This window comes from Arvicanthis niloticus, chromosome 2, assembly GCF_011762505.2.
Source record: "Arvicanthis niloticus isolate mArvNil1 chromosome 2, mArvNil1.pat.X, whole genome shotgun sequence".
NCBI classification, from domain to species: Eukaryota; Metazoa; Chordata; class Mammalia; order Rodentia; family Muridae; genus Arvicanthis; species Arvicanthis niloticus.
In genome coordinates this window covers 50160247-50172366 of record NC_047659.1, presented here as the reverse complement: position 1 = coordinate 50172366, position 12120 = coordinate 50160247, and positions in this window count along the sequence as shown.

The window sequence follows — 12120 nt, the reverse complement described above, 5'->3', positions numbered from 1 at the left end:
TCAGACTCTGGAGCTAAGCCATCCCAGAAGATTCCTCAGTCAAAGAGGGATATGGACAGGTGACACAGAAGCCAGGCTGAAGAAAGACACCCTAGGGTTAGATTTGTGTCTGTGTGCACGAAGCTGGAAGGACCCTGGCTTGTTCCCAAGCAGTTTTTCCTCTTGGGCTGACAGAAGGTGGCAATTCAGAACACTGGAGATGCTCCCCAGCATCGAGGTTTGGGTTATCTTGAAAACAGGTCTCCCTCCATCCCTCCCTCCCTCTCTCTCTCTCTCTCCTCTCTCTCTCTTTCTTTCTTTCTTTCTTTCTTTCTTTTTTCTCCCTTTGGACCTGAAGTCCTTGGAAGGCTCTCTGGGTGGCCACTTCCAGGCCTTGCATTCTACTTTCTCCTGTAGGACTCTGGCCTGGCTTTCCCAGCCCCAGGGCTATGCAGCCAGAAGATGCCCCCACCTCCCCCCATTTCTCACCAGGCACTGTCTCAGAGCTGAACCTCCCCCAGCAAAGTAGAGGAAAGTGTAGTCCCAGTTCGGGAACACAGACAAAGTCCATATTCCACAGAGGCTCGGGTTTCCTGGCCTTCCTGCCTCTCCCCTTTGGAAGGTTCATCCCACCCATGTTCCAAGATGGACTTGCAGGTTCTCGGTGGTCTATAAGGGACAGACCAGAACAAAGCCAAAGGAGCTTAACTGTGGATCTCTGCAGAGACTGTTGGGAGTGTTCCCTTGGATGACCTTCTCCTTAACTCTTAGATGGTTAGTGCTTCTCTCTGCCTACCTTGGGTCATCTGAGATGAGGCAATTAGTGCTTTGTGAATGACAATCACCCCTCTCAAGTGCATGAAGTCAGTGTGGTAAGGGATCAGGCAATGCCTGTCTGGGTCTAGGGTAGCCCACCTCTGAAAAGGTGGTGGTTGTATGCTTTTGGGTATACAGAGTCTGTAGCAAAGAAAGGGGTTGAAAAGAGGTCTTGCAAGTGCTAGGGGCTACTGGGTTCTTTTTTGGATAGGGTTCTGACCACATACATTGCCAGAAGTCTCAAATTCTCCACCACTTCCAGATCCACCAAAAAAAAATGAAGCCCCAAACAACCACAGGGGAACTCATTCCGAGTTGGCAGAGGTTCTTCTGCTTCCAGAGTCTCCAGAAGAGAGAAGTGAGTTCAAATGGGGCTTTTCTAGGAACCTGATCAGATTTTCAAGTACGCAGTAGAAAGACCTGCACCCAAAGATACTGAGAAATTGTCACGGTGACAGAGTAATAACTGGGGTAGCTCAGAGATGTGTGTGGAGGGGCAACACCAAAGCAGAGGCAGTCTAGGGCCCAAGGGTAAGGCTGGGACAGATGGGTAGATGAAGACTCTGCTCCACGCCAAGTGAAAAAGGTGGGGCTGGGTAGGAAGCATATCCGTATGTATACATATACATCTTTTAAAAAGTTAATCTAGCCTGGTCTACAGAGTGAGTTCCAGGACAGCCCGAGCTACATATTGAGAACCTGTCTTGAGGAAAAAAAAAGTTTTTAATTTAACTCATTGAGACAGACCTACCTGTAGCCACATTTTGGCCTTGAACTTGGTACATAGCTGAGGATGTCCTGAATTTATGATCTTCCTGCCTCTACTGTCTGAGTGCTGGAATTACTATGTGGATTACCACAGTTTATACAGTGCTAGGGACTGAACCAGGGCTTCATACATGCTACAGGAGCACTCTACCAACTGAGCTACACCTGCCCAAGTGCCTAGTTGTTTGAAGGCTTTAGGGAGTGCTGGCCAGATCTTGCAGATTCATATTGTCACAGGCTCCATCCTGTCTTTCTCCCCCCCTCCTTCTCCTCCTCTTCTTCTTCCTTTCTCCTTCCTCCTCCTGTTTTTTTGTTTGTTTTTCAAGACAGAGTTTCTCTCTGTAGCCCCAGCTGTTCTGGAACTTATTCTATAGACTAGTCTGGCTTCAAACTCAGAAATCTGCCTGCCTCTGCTTCCTGAGTGCTGGGATTAAAGGCGTGCGCCACCACCACCTGGCTTTTCCATCATTTTTCCAAAGGTGCACCATGTCTTCCCATATCAGCCACACTCCCAATGGAATGACTTTCTGATTTTATCCTGCTCATTTGTGGTGTGATTATAATCAAGAATTCTTTCTGTGGCTGCTCCTCAGCTGTAAAACGTGGATGGTGATGGTTTTGCCCCAGTGGATTGTTGGGAAGATAGAATCAATGGATGAGAAGTTCACACTAAAGTCTGTCTATGGAATTCTGTGCTAGTCCTTTCACACCAACAGGAAAGAGGGGCAAGCTTATCAAGTTGGTCCTGTTTCCCTCATCCCTTATCTGTTGCCCCCAGTGTCTTTGGAGCCTGAGGCCAATGTGCTAGATCATACTTGGTCCAAGCCTGAGGTCAGAAGAAAGAAACACATTACATGCTCAGATGTTATCTATTCAGGGTTGAGCTGTCGGTAGGGCAAGGTGGGAGGTATCATTTGCAAGAAAGAAGATTCCTTATTTTGAGCATTTATTTAGTAAGTTCATGGCACTGTACTAGGCAGGGGAAACTGAGAAGGGAAAGACCTGAGGGGGAAAAAGATATTCTCTTCATTAATGGTCTTCTTGCAATGGTCTTAAGAAATGCCCTACTTGGCTTACACATTATTATTCCAAGGTGTTTTGTTTTTGTTTTAGCTAAGAACAAGAACCTAAGCATTGGTACAATCCAGATGTTTTGAATCTAGCCCTAGGTTCAGATCTTCAGCCTGATCCTGGCTTCTCCTGCCCTGCCCAATTTGTTTGGTGAGTAAATTTGCTATAGGAAGAACGGAGAAATCCAGCTGAGCCTGGGTTCTGTCGCCCTTACCAACAGCTCCACTTGCTGACCATCAAAATTAAAGTAGTGGGATGTCAAGCTTGTTCTGTCTGGGGCTCGGGTATTTAATATTTTTGCCTCTTTGCATTTCTGCTTTCTAACCTGCAAAATGGCTACAAGAAGAACTTGTTTCACTATGTCGTTGTCCAGCTTAATGGAGACAATAAAACCCTAAAACTTTGATTGAAGTCGGTAGTTCCCAGCCCACCACGGGCAAGAGAAACTCCACTAGGTAGGAGGTGGGTCTAATGTGTGGGCCTCTAATGTCTGTCTTCTGTCTGAGCCCTCTAACAGCCAAGGGATTCATGGACAATCTCGTAGCAAAGACACAAGGAAGGGCCAAGTTAATATACTCAGTGACTTCTGGCCCTCTGAAACATCCCATTTAGCAGACCACATATCAAGCATTTAAACCTGTGATCAGAGGTGCAGCAGGTGGCTGGGCCTGGGAGCCCATTGGGCCACTCCTGCTGGGAAGCATTCTTTAAGACCAGCAGAACATCTTTAAAGGACTTGACCAAATGAGGCAGAGAGCATGGTACAGGAACGATTGTCAAATCAGTGGGTTTGTGGAGACTTCCAGATGGTGCAGAGCCTCTGACCCAGGTGCTTGAGGTGCTTGTGGTGCCGGTGAATGCAGGCTTAGTCCCTTCTGTTGAGACCTTAGTTACTAGTAATGGAATATCTGCATTCCCAGTGATTCCCTGTGTGTTCCAGAGCAGTCTGGTCTACATATTGAGTTCGACAGAGAGACTGTCTCCAACAAACACATCCAAACCTAAACACAAACAAACAAAAGAAACCTTAGTTTCTCCTGTGTTTGAAAAGTAACCTTCTAACTTGGTGGCAGTGGTGGTATATGCCTTTACTCCCAGCACTTGAGAGGCAGAGGCAGGTGTATCTCTGAGTTCTAGGTTAGCCTGGTCTACAGAGTGAGATTCAGGACAGCCAGGACTACACAGAGAAACCTGTCTCAAAAAACAACAACAACAACAAAACAAACAAAACAAACAAAAATTTCTCTAGCTGGCTTTACCCAAGTCTTACTTACCTACCTCTTTGTAGGTCTTTTGTGCTCACTGGGGAGATGAAATCCCCATGAATCTTATGCCCTGGAAAACGGCACACTTTCTAAAGTGAGTACATAATAATCATTAAGGTAGTTCAGAACCAATGGCCTCTTTGGTTATAACTGATCGTTCTCCAGACCCAACTCCCCCAGTCAAATGGTGGGCCCTCAAGGACTGTTGCAAAAAGCGGTGTGATGCTCTTTTATAGTCCTCAGCTGAGCCTCTAATTTGGTATGGAGTGCGCAGTAACCAGAGGGAGGCTAGCACAGCATCTCAGGTACCGGACACTGGCAATCAAAGTCTGTTGTCTTTGCTGTTTTCTGGCTGGTTGCTTGGCCAGCAGTTACCTCACAGATCATGAAATGAGAGAAAACCACAGGGTCCTGTGCATCTGGGTGCCAACCCTTGACTCAGTCCCGGAAGGATCAGCTGTCCTTTACGTATTTCCCAGGGCTTCTCAAGTGTGACCCATCCCCGCCCCACACCACTTGATCCTGGGTGTTAGCGGCTTTGTAGGACTGAGCTTTGGTTAAGGAAAGAAAACGTTGGTTGGGGCCACATCTGTTCTGTGTCCCCTCTTCTGTGAACATTGGCTAAAGAAGGTTGTACCTGCCGAACCAATCAGGGAGTATCTGGTGGTATCTGGGACCTCGTGTTGCTGTGGGCTGGTAAGGAGATGTCCTGGACACTCAAGACTTTGGGTGAGACAGTGACTTTTTACTTTTTGCAGACCCTTTGACTAGGTCAATTGCGCAGGATAGCAGCAGAACATCTGGCCACTTAGACTTAGTGTGGCTAAGGGTTCTTTTTCTGACTCTCAACATGTGGATCTTAGCAACTACTGGCCCAGAATTTCCAAGAGAAGGGGCCCAAAGCTAAGAAAGCTTCTCTGGGACCTCGAGGAAGCAAGTGACCTGAGTTTTCTGAGAAGTGCAGGTGCCTTTGAAATGTCCCAGGAAGTGATTGGATCTCACAGTAAAGAGTTCAGAGATGTGGATATGTCTGCATGCCCTAGGTATTTTGTCCATCTGCCCTTTCTTGGAAATTCATCAGTAAACCAGGACTTGGACTACAGAGCTCGAGTTCTTAAGAGCCCTATCCAAGTACATGCTCTTGAAAAGCCAACATCTTCCTTTTCCAGATTTGCCTTGCCATTAGTGGCAGCCATGGAATCCTGGTGCCAAGATCATGTCAAGCCTCCATGTCTCTAGTGAACCAGCATAGTGGTGAAGCCTGCCTGGTGAGGATGGCCTGGGTGAATGATTGCCCTTAACCAAGTGTGTAGCTACTACCTATGTCTGTGTTATCTATTTTCTCTGAGAATTCTCGGATTATATAATTAACCTTCTGGATCTCACTATGCTTCTCTGAACGATGAGGATAAATAATAGTCCTGCCTCAAAGGTGGGCTGTATCAATTTTGTGAGTTTTATCACAAAACAGGGCCTTCCTTGTAGAAAGAACGTCATGAATGTGGTCATTCTTTACGTACACATTATGCTAAATCCAAACTTCCTTCTCTCTTTCATTCACACATAGTCAACATGAGATCCTATGGATTCAGGGTCTGCCACCTTTAAAGACTAGGTGATCACAAATGCCAAGAATGAGGTGGCTATAGTTTACAATGATCATTATATTTCCTGAATAGTAAGAAAGGAGGAGCTCAGAGGCTTCAAACACAAAGTAATAAGAAGGGTATGGAAAAATGAACTGCTTTGAGTTAACAAGTAAATTCCTCCTTGTACACATACAGAAATATTAGACTGTGCCTCCTGAATATTTATAATTAGATGTGCTAACAAAGACATTTTTAAAAATTTAAAGAACTATTCCAATTTGCATATCATCAAGTATATACAAGTATATACCATACTCTGTCCTGTAACTTGTAAAATTAAATAAATAATAACTAAAAATAATATTAGGAGAGCTGCAATAATGGTAAATCATTTCTGCTTTTTATAATTCTGCTCCTTGCTTGGCATGAAAAAACTAAAAAATCAAGGAGCTGGAGGAATAACTCAGTGGGAGGGTTTAGAGCACTAGCTGCTTTTCCAGAGGATTTGGATTCATTTCCCAGCATGCACATGGAGGCACATAACTGTCTGTCATTCCAGTTCCAGAGGATCTGACGACCTTACATAGTCATACATCTAGGCAAAACACCAATGCACATTTAAAAAACAGCAAGGCAGCATTAGCCACTTTCTCCCTTCAGAAATGTATTTAAAAACAGTGAAATGCAGTGAACACATGCCTCTGCCCATGACCCAAGGAAAATAATTCCTGCTTCACAGTGGGAGACACCAGATAAGGTCTATGGTCTCTGAAGTGCGGTAAGGCAAGTCCACCAGCTTGTCTGATTTCCGAGTGTGTATATAAAAAAGGAATGGTAATAACAATGGGCCTTGGAAGGATTTTTGAGAAAGTTAAAGGAAATAATTGGTTGAGGGTTTGGGGTGATCAAAACACCCAAGCAATTCCCCAATGAAACCTAAGAAAAAAGGAGGAACACACACCGACTGACATTTCCCTTGCAGACTCCTAAGGACCCACGGAGAACACCGGAGGAAAAGACTAAGTTCAGATGCAGAGCTTAAAGTCAGTTCCAAGGAGGGGTTCAGGATGTCAGTTAAGGGACAACACCTTATTGCTCTAAGACTCAGTCATGCCTCCATCAAGCCTGGGGATGTTTTCCTGCAAACAGAGGTTAGTGTCTCCTGTGTCAGTGTACAAGGCTATTAGATACCAGAGGAGAACTTCAGATAAAATACGGCTGAACCTCCCTCCATGGTCTCCCTCAAATATGCTATAGTTGCTTCTGAAATGGGAGGGAAACCCAAAATCATTTCTGCCCCCCATGCTATTAAATACAGAAGCCAGCATTCATATAGTTTCTCATTTCAGTCTCATTACCTGCATGTATGCACATATGCATTTTGTGAATGAGGTAGAAATCTACTACAATGGAAACTCCATGTAATCTGCGAGGGTGACACTAAAGACTCATAGAAATGGGGGACATGGGGGCTGAACCAGCCATCCTCTGAAACCAGGCAAGTCCTCAAGTGGCACCAGCCACAAAATCACTGGTCTACAGTTTGTCATGCCTGTTGGATGTGCTGGGATTGGAGTCTAGCAGAATCATCATCAGAGAACAGAGAGACTTCATCCAGCAACGGATGAGAGCAGAAGCAGAATCCCACAGCCAAATATTAGGCTGAACTCAGGGAATCCTATGGAGGAGGGGAAGGAAGGATTGGAGGAACCTGTGGGATCCAAGAACACCACAAGAACAAGGCCCACAGAATCAACTGACTGGGATGTATTCAGGCTTGCAGAGATCAGGGAGCCTGGATGGGTCTGACCTGGGGCCTTTGCATATGCGATGGTTGTGTAGCTCAGTGTTCCCGTGATACTCCTATAGTGGGAATGGGGGCTGTCTCTGACTCTTTTACCTACCTTTGTGACTCTTTTGCTTCTACTGGGTTGCACCATCGGGTCTTGATGAGACGGTTTGTGCCTGGTAGCTTATGGCATGTTTGGTTGATGTCCCTGGAAGCCCTGCTCTTTTCTGAGGGGAGGTGAAGGAGATGTGGATCTGGGGGAAGGGGAAGGTGTGTGAGGGGGAGAGACTTGGGGAGACAGGAAGGAGGAAAAACTGCAGTCAGGATGTCATATATGAGAGAATAATAAATAAAAAGGGAAAAAAAATAAACCTTCCAATTGCCCAACAAAATATAACTTACAACCTGTAGTTAATTTTCCAAGAATCTATTCCATTATTCTTTGAATTGTGATTTCCATCTTCTCAAAAGTGTGAAGCAATCAATTATATTAGCCATATGGTTTGATCATAACAGCTAATTTCCATTTCATAACATAATTGTTTAAAAACTGACAGTTTATTAGGTAAGCTATTTAGGAAAGTTCTCTCTAGCACTGATTCTTTTACAGCATGACTGAAATAACAATAAAAATCAAAGCCTTAGGCTTAGTTTCCACACCTGTAGGCTCTGAGATCTTCTGCACTGAATTCCTGTAAGGACAATCTTCTTGCCTTGTCCTGGAACTCACACTGGTGAGCGCTGCACACAGAGCACCTGCACTCCACTTGCCAGGCACAGGCGCAGCAGTGAGAGGTTGATTTAACAGAGCCGCTCCCTTATGTTGGACAAGAGCACTGGGTAGAAAGGCTGTGCAGTCATACATTACTGCAAACAAAACATGTCACCCTTCAGTGAGCTTAATGCTTTGACCATTAAATGTAGTCCCTCATGTAAATGACAGTGTGTTTAACTGGCAAACAGATGTTTCCCCACTATCATCTCAGAATTAGAAAGCTGTGGCTTATGGTTTGCTTTCAGCTCTGGATGTCTTATTTTGCAGAATCATTTCTGGTTTTCTCTCCCACTCACTTGAGCATTGATCCTATTTTGGCTTTGGAACTCTCCAGGAATAAATGTTCTGGACACTATAACACATACCTTTGGGGTCTCTGAAAATATCCGTATAAAAGAGATGCTGAACATAACAGTCAAGCACAGTATTTAAGGTGAACTGGCATCAATGCACTCTGGCTTCAATGGGCGTGGCTCTAGTGAATTGCTCTGTAGCCTTAGGTTAGAGTACAGGAGACTCATGGTGTCAGTTTGCTTTTTTTTCATGCCATAGGTTTAAATGTCAGTTGGAACAGCTAGTCTTTTAAAGGGCACAGCTATATGACTTTAGATTAGACAGTTGAGAAGGTGTGAAGTTTTTTTGGTAAGCTAGCTCACATCAAATAAAGTAGAACTGAAAATTCTTGACATTGAGTGCATATATTTTTGTTTTGTGTTGTATATCCTTTATTCTTGCGGATTATATTTTCTGACAGTGATGTCATTTGCAGGCATTTGTGCCATCGTGGTTCTACATAGTGAGTTCCAGGATAGCCAGAGCTACATAGTGAGACCCTGCCTCCAAAACAAAACAAAACAAAGCAAATAACAAAAATTGCTGTAATCTTAGTATTATTATTTTTATTTATTTTTGTTCCTGTACCTCATCTGATGGCATCCCCTATAACTCAGAATAAAAACTAGTGACTTTACAATTGCTAAAGATTAAACAATTTGGCCTTGGTGAAATGTTTCTTGCTGCCTTCCCTGTAAATATAATTTTTAAATCCATTTTTACTTCCAGTCCCTTGGTTTCCATCAATAACGACTCTGAGACTAATTAGATATTATTAAATGCCTAGGCCATAAGCTTTGGCTTATTCCCTGACTAGCTTGTAACTTATTTAACCCATTTAAACTATTCTATGTCTACCGTGTGGTTAGTTACCTCTCCTTCAGTCCTGGCCTGCTCCTTTCTTAGAAGTTTAGTGTCTCCTCAGCATCTCCCTGCTGGTTTACATCTGTCTTCTCATTCTGTCTCCCATCTTGTCTCTCTCAGATCTCCCCATTTCTCATTTATCTCTTACTATTTCCCAGAATCCTCTCTCTTCCTGGCAGCGTCCCACCTTCTATTTCTTGCCTCACTTCATCGGCCATCGGCTTTTTTTTTATTGACAGGTGATGTTTAAGAGATTCTCTCTACATTTTCCTCCGGCTATAAATCCATCTTGCTGTTCCGTGAACACGCCAGGACTGCCTCTCCCTGAGACCTTTGTCCTTGCCACCTCTCTTCCTCAAGAGAATATAGGAAGTCCCTCCACACCCTGCTCCACTTAAAAATTTATTTTATGTATATGAGTGCTCCATCTATTTGTACACCTGCATCCCAGAAGAGAGCATCAGATCCCATTACAGATGGTTGTGAGCCACCAAGTGGGTGTTGGAAACTAAACTCAGGGCTTCTTAAAGAGTAGCCAGTGCTCTTGACCACTTAATATCTACAGCCTTTCTTTCCCTTCTTTACTCAGCCAAATGTCACTTTCTCAAATCCTTCACTGACCTGTCAGAAACCTTGGCTCCTTGCTTGGCTCATACAACCCATTCCTTCCTTGCTTTTCCATAAGACTGTTTGGTATATGACATACTTTCTATTATTTGTTTGGTTCAGGTCTCTTTTCACTAGACTGTAAACCCTGTGAAGCAGAAATTTTTGTCAGTGTCCATTTCTTGCCTCACTACTGAATACACTGGCATAGCAACACTTTGTGAAACACAGAACAGGGCTAACAGTGAACAGATGTTAGATAAATGGTTATTGATGAATATGTTAATCAACTAGGAAAGGAGACCCCACTATGACAGGAGAAAATTGCCATTGAAGTCAGAAGGCCCCATGACCTTGGGCAGGTTGCCACCAACTCCATTGCTTGACAAGTGTGGATAATAGAATATGTTTCCATCCAAGACCACGTGGGGATCGACCAAGTTGATACAGGTAAGATGTTCTCCAGAGTTAAAAAGACATTTTCCAAGGCACCAAAGAAGCTCTTAGGAAAATTAATCTTTTTTTTTTCTTTTTCTTTTTTTTTTCATTTTATTTTATTTACATTTAAGATGCCATCCCCTTTCCCCATTTCCCCTCCCTAGAAAACCCCTGTCCCAAGCCCCCTTTTCCTTTTTGCTTTTATACAATTTTTATAAAATGTTAATCAAAGTATTTATAAGTTTGGTAATGCTCAATCAGAAGGGTAATCCAATACCCAACCTAGATATAAAAACTATCTTTGACTGGTGGAGACCTGTGAACATCTGCCTCCATGCCCCCTCTCTCTTTCTCTCTCTCATCACCTAGCTTCTCCTCTCCTTCATCTCCTCTCCTTACTCCATCTCTTCCTCTCAGTACTCCTTCCCACTTAGCTCCTCCTACATATCACTCTTCCTGTTAAAGTAAAACTTTTCTCTCAAAATACAGTTAGAGCATACTTATTCCTAACTGTACCAGTGAGGTATAAGATAGTTCTAATACCCAGTCCATCATTTTGTTGACTAACCAGAACCTCTGTCATCTCTTCTAACTAAAACACTTACTTTTGATCCTGGCTTTTTTTTTTTTTTTTTTTTTTTTGGCTTTATAATGAATGTCAGCTGAAAACTATCTACTCAGATCTTTTCTCTCAAAGTAAATAGCCAGGATTGGCTATGAGACTATGGGTCTTCAACCCCGTCAGAAATCCAGAATGACTGAGTTAACTGAAGTTATAGGAAGCACTAAACATAGCTTCTAAAACTTAGCCAATTTATAGAGACCTCTGAACACCTGAGAAGCCCCTATACTACCGAATGTTCGAGCATCAAATCTTCAGCCTTCTGGCCCAGAGTCATCTGACAGACCTTAGTGATGCAGGATTATTAAGGGCTGATTACTCTGTCTGGGCAGATATAATCAGTCGACTATTCTGCATGTGTGTCCTCTTCAGGACAGTAGTTAGTCTGTAGATGGAAAGAGGCAATTCTTGCCTAGTGGCTGTCACCACACAACTGGCATAACTCCAAGGATGCTCAATTTCTTCTTAGAATCCACAACAGGAAGCTGTCAGGAGCAGACAGGTCTCTAATCAGAATGGACATTTATATAAATTTTTGTAGCATCAATTCTATGGACTTCTGACGTTTTGAAAACCAACTATCCATGTAAGGTCACCTGGACTGTTGTCTGTTCACTCCTCTTGGCTATTTCTAAATAAAATATGGTTAACCTCCTAACAATTAACTCAAAGCCATAAATTTGCTATAGTCCCTTAACTCATAGGTTAACCATCCCAAATCAGTTAAAAAAGTTAAGGAAGGACTGGGTCTAGGCCTTGTATTCCTAAATGTGTTATACAAGCACATTGCCCATGAGAGTATCAATATTCATCTCACTTTTATATTAATAAGGAGCTCGTACCAATGAAAACCTTAAATTTGAAATCAAAGTAAATTTTGTACCATTTAAGAAATTATAACTTCATCTTGATAATAATTATACAAATTTCTACCAATAGGTTATGGCTGTGCAATAAGTCCTAACTAATCCTCCCTGTTCCAACAAAACCACTACTTTTCCCTAGAAAGACAGACCATTATTAACCACATTAGTCCCCAAGCCCAGGGAATAGGGGCGCTGACTCTTCTGTAACTTCTTCTGGCTGATTATGGGCGTTGAGATATTAGAAGAGGGGTGGGGGGAAGAGTAAGTTGATAATCCTCTGATGCTGTGTCTTCACTGAATCCAGATGGAATTCCAGGACATCGGAGGTTTGGGCAGGTC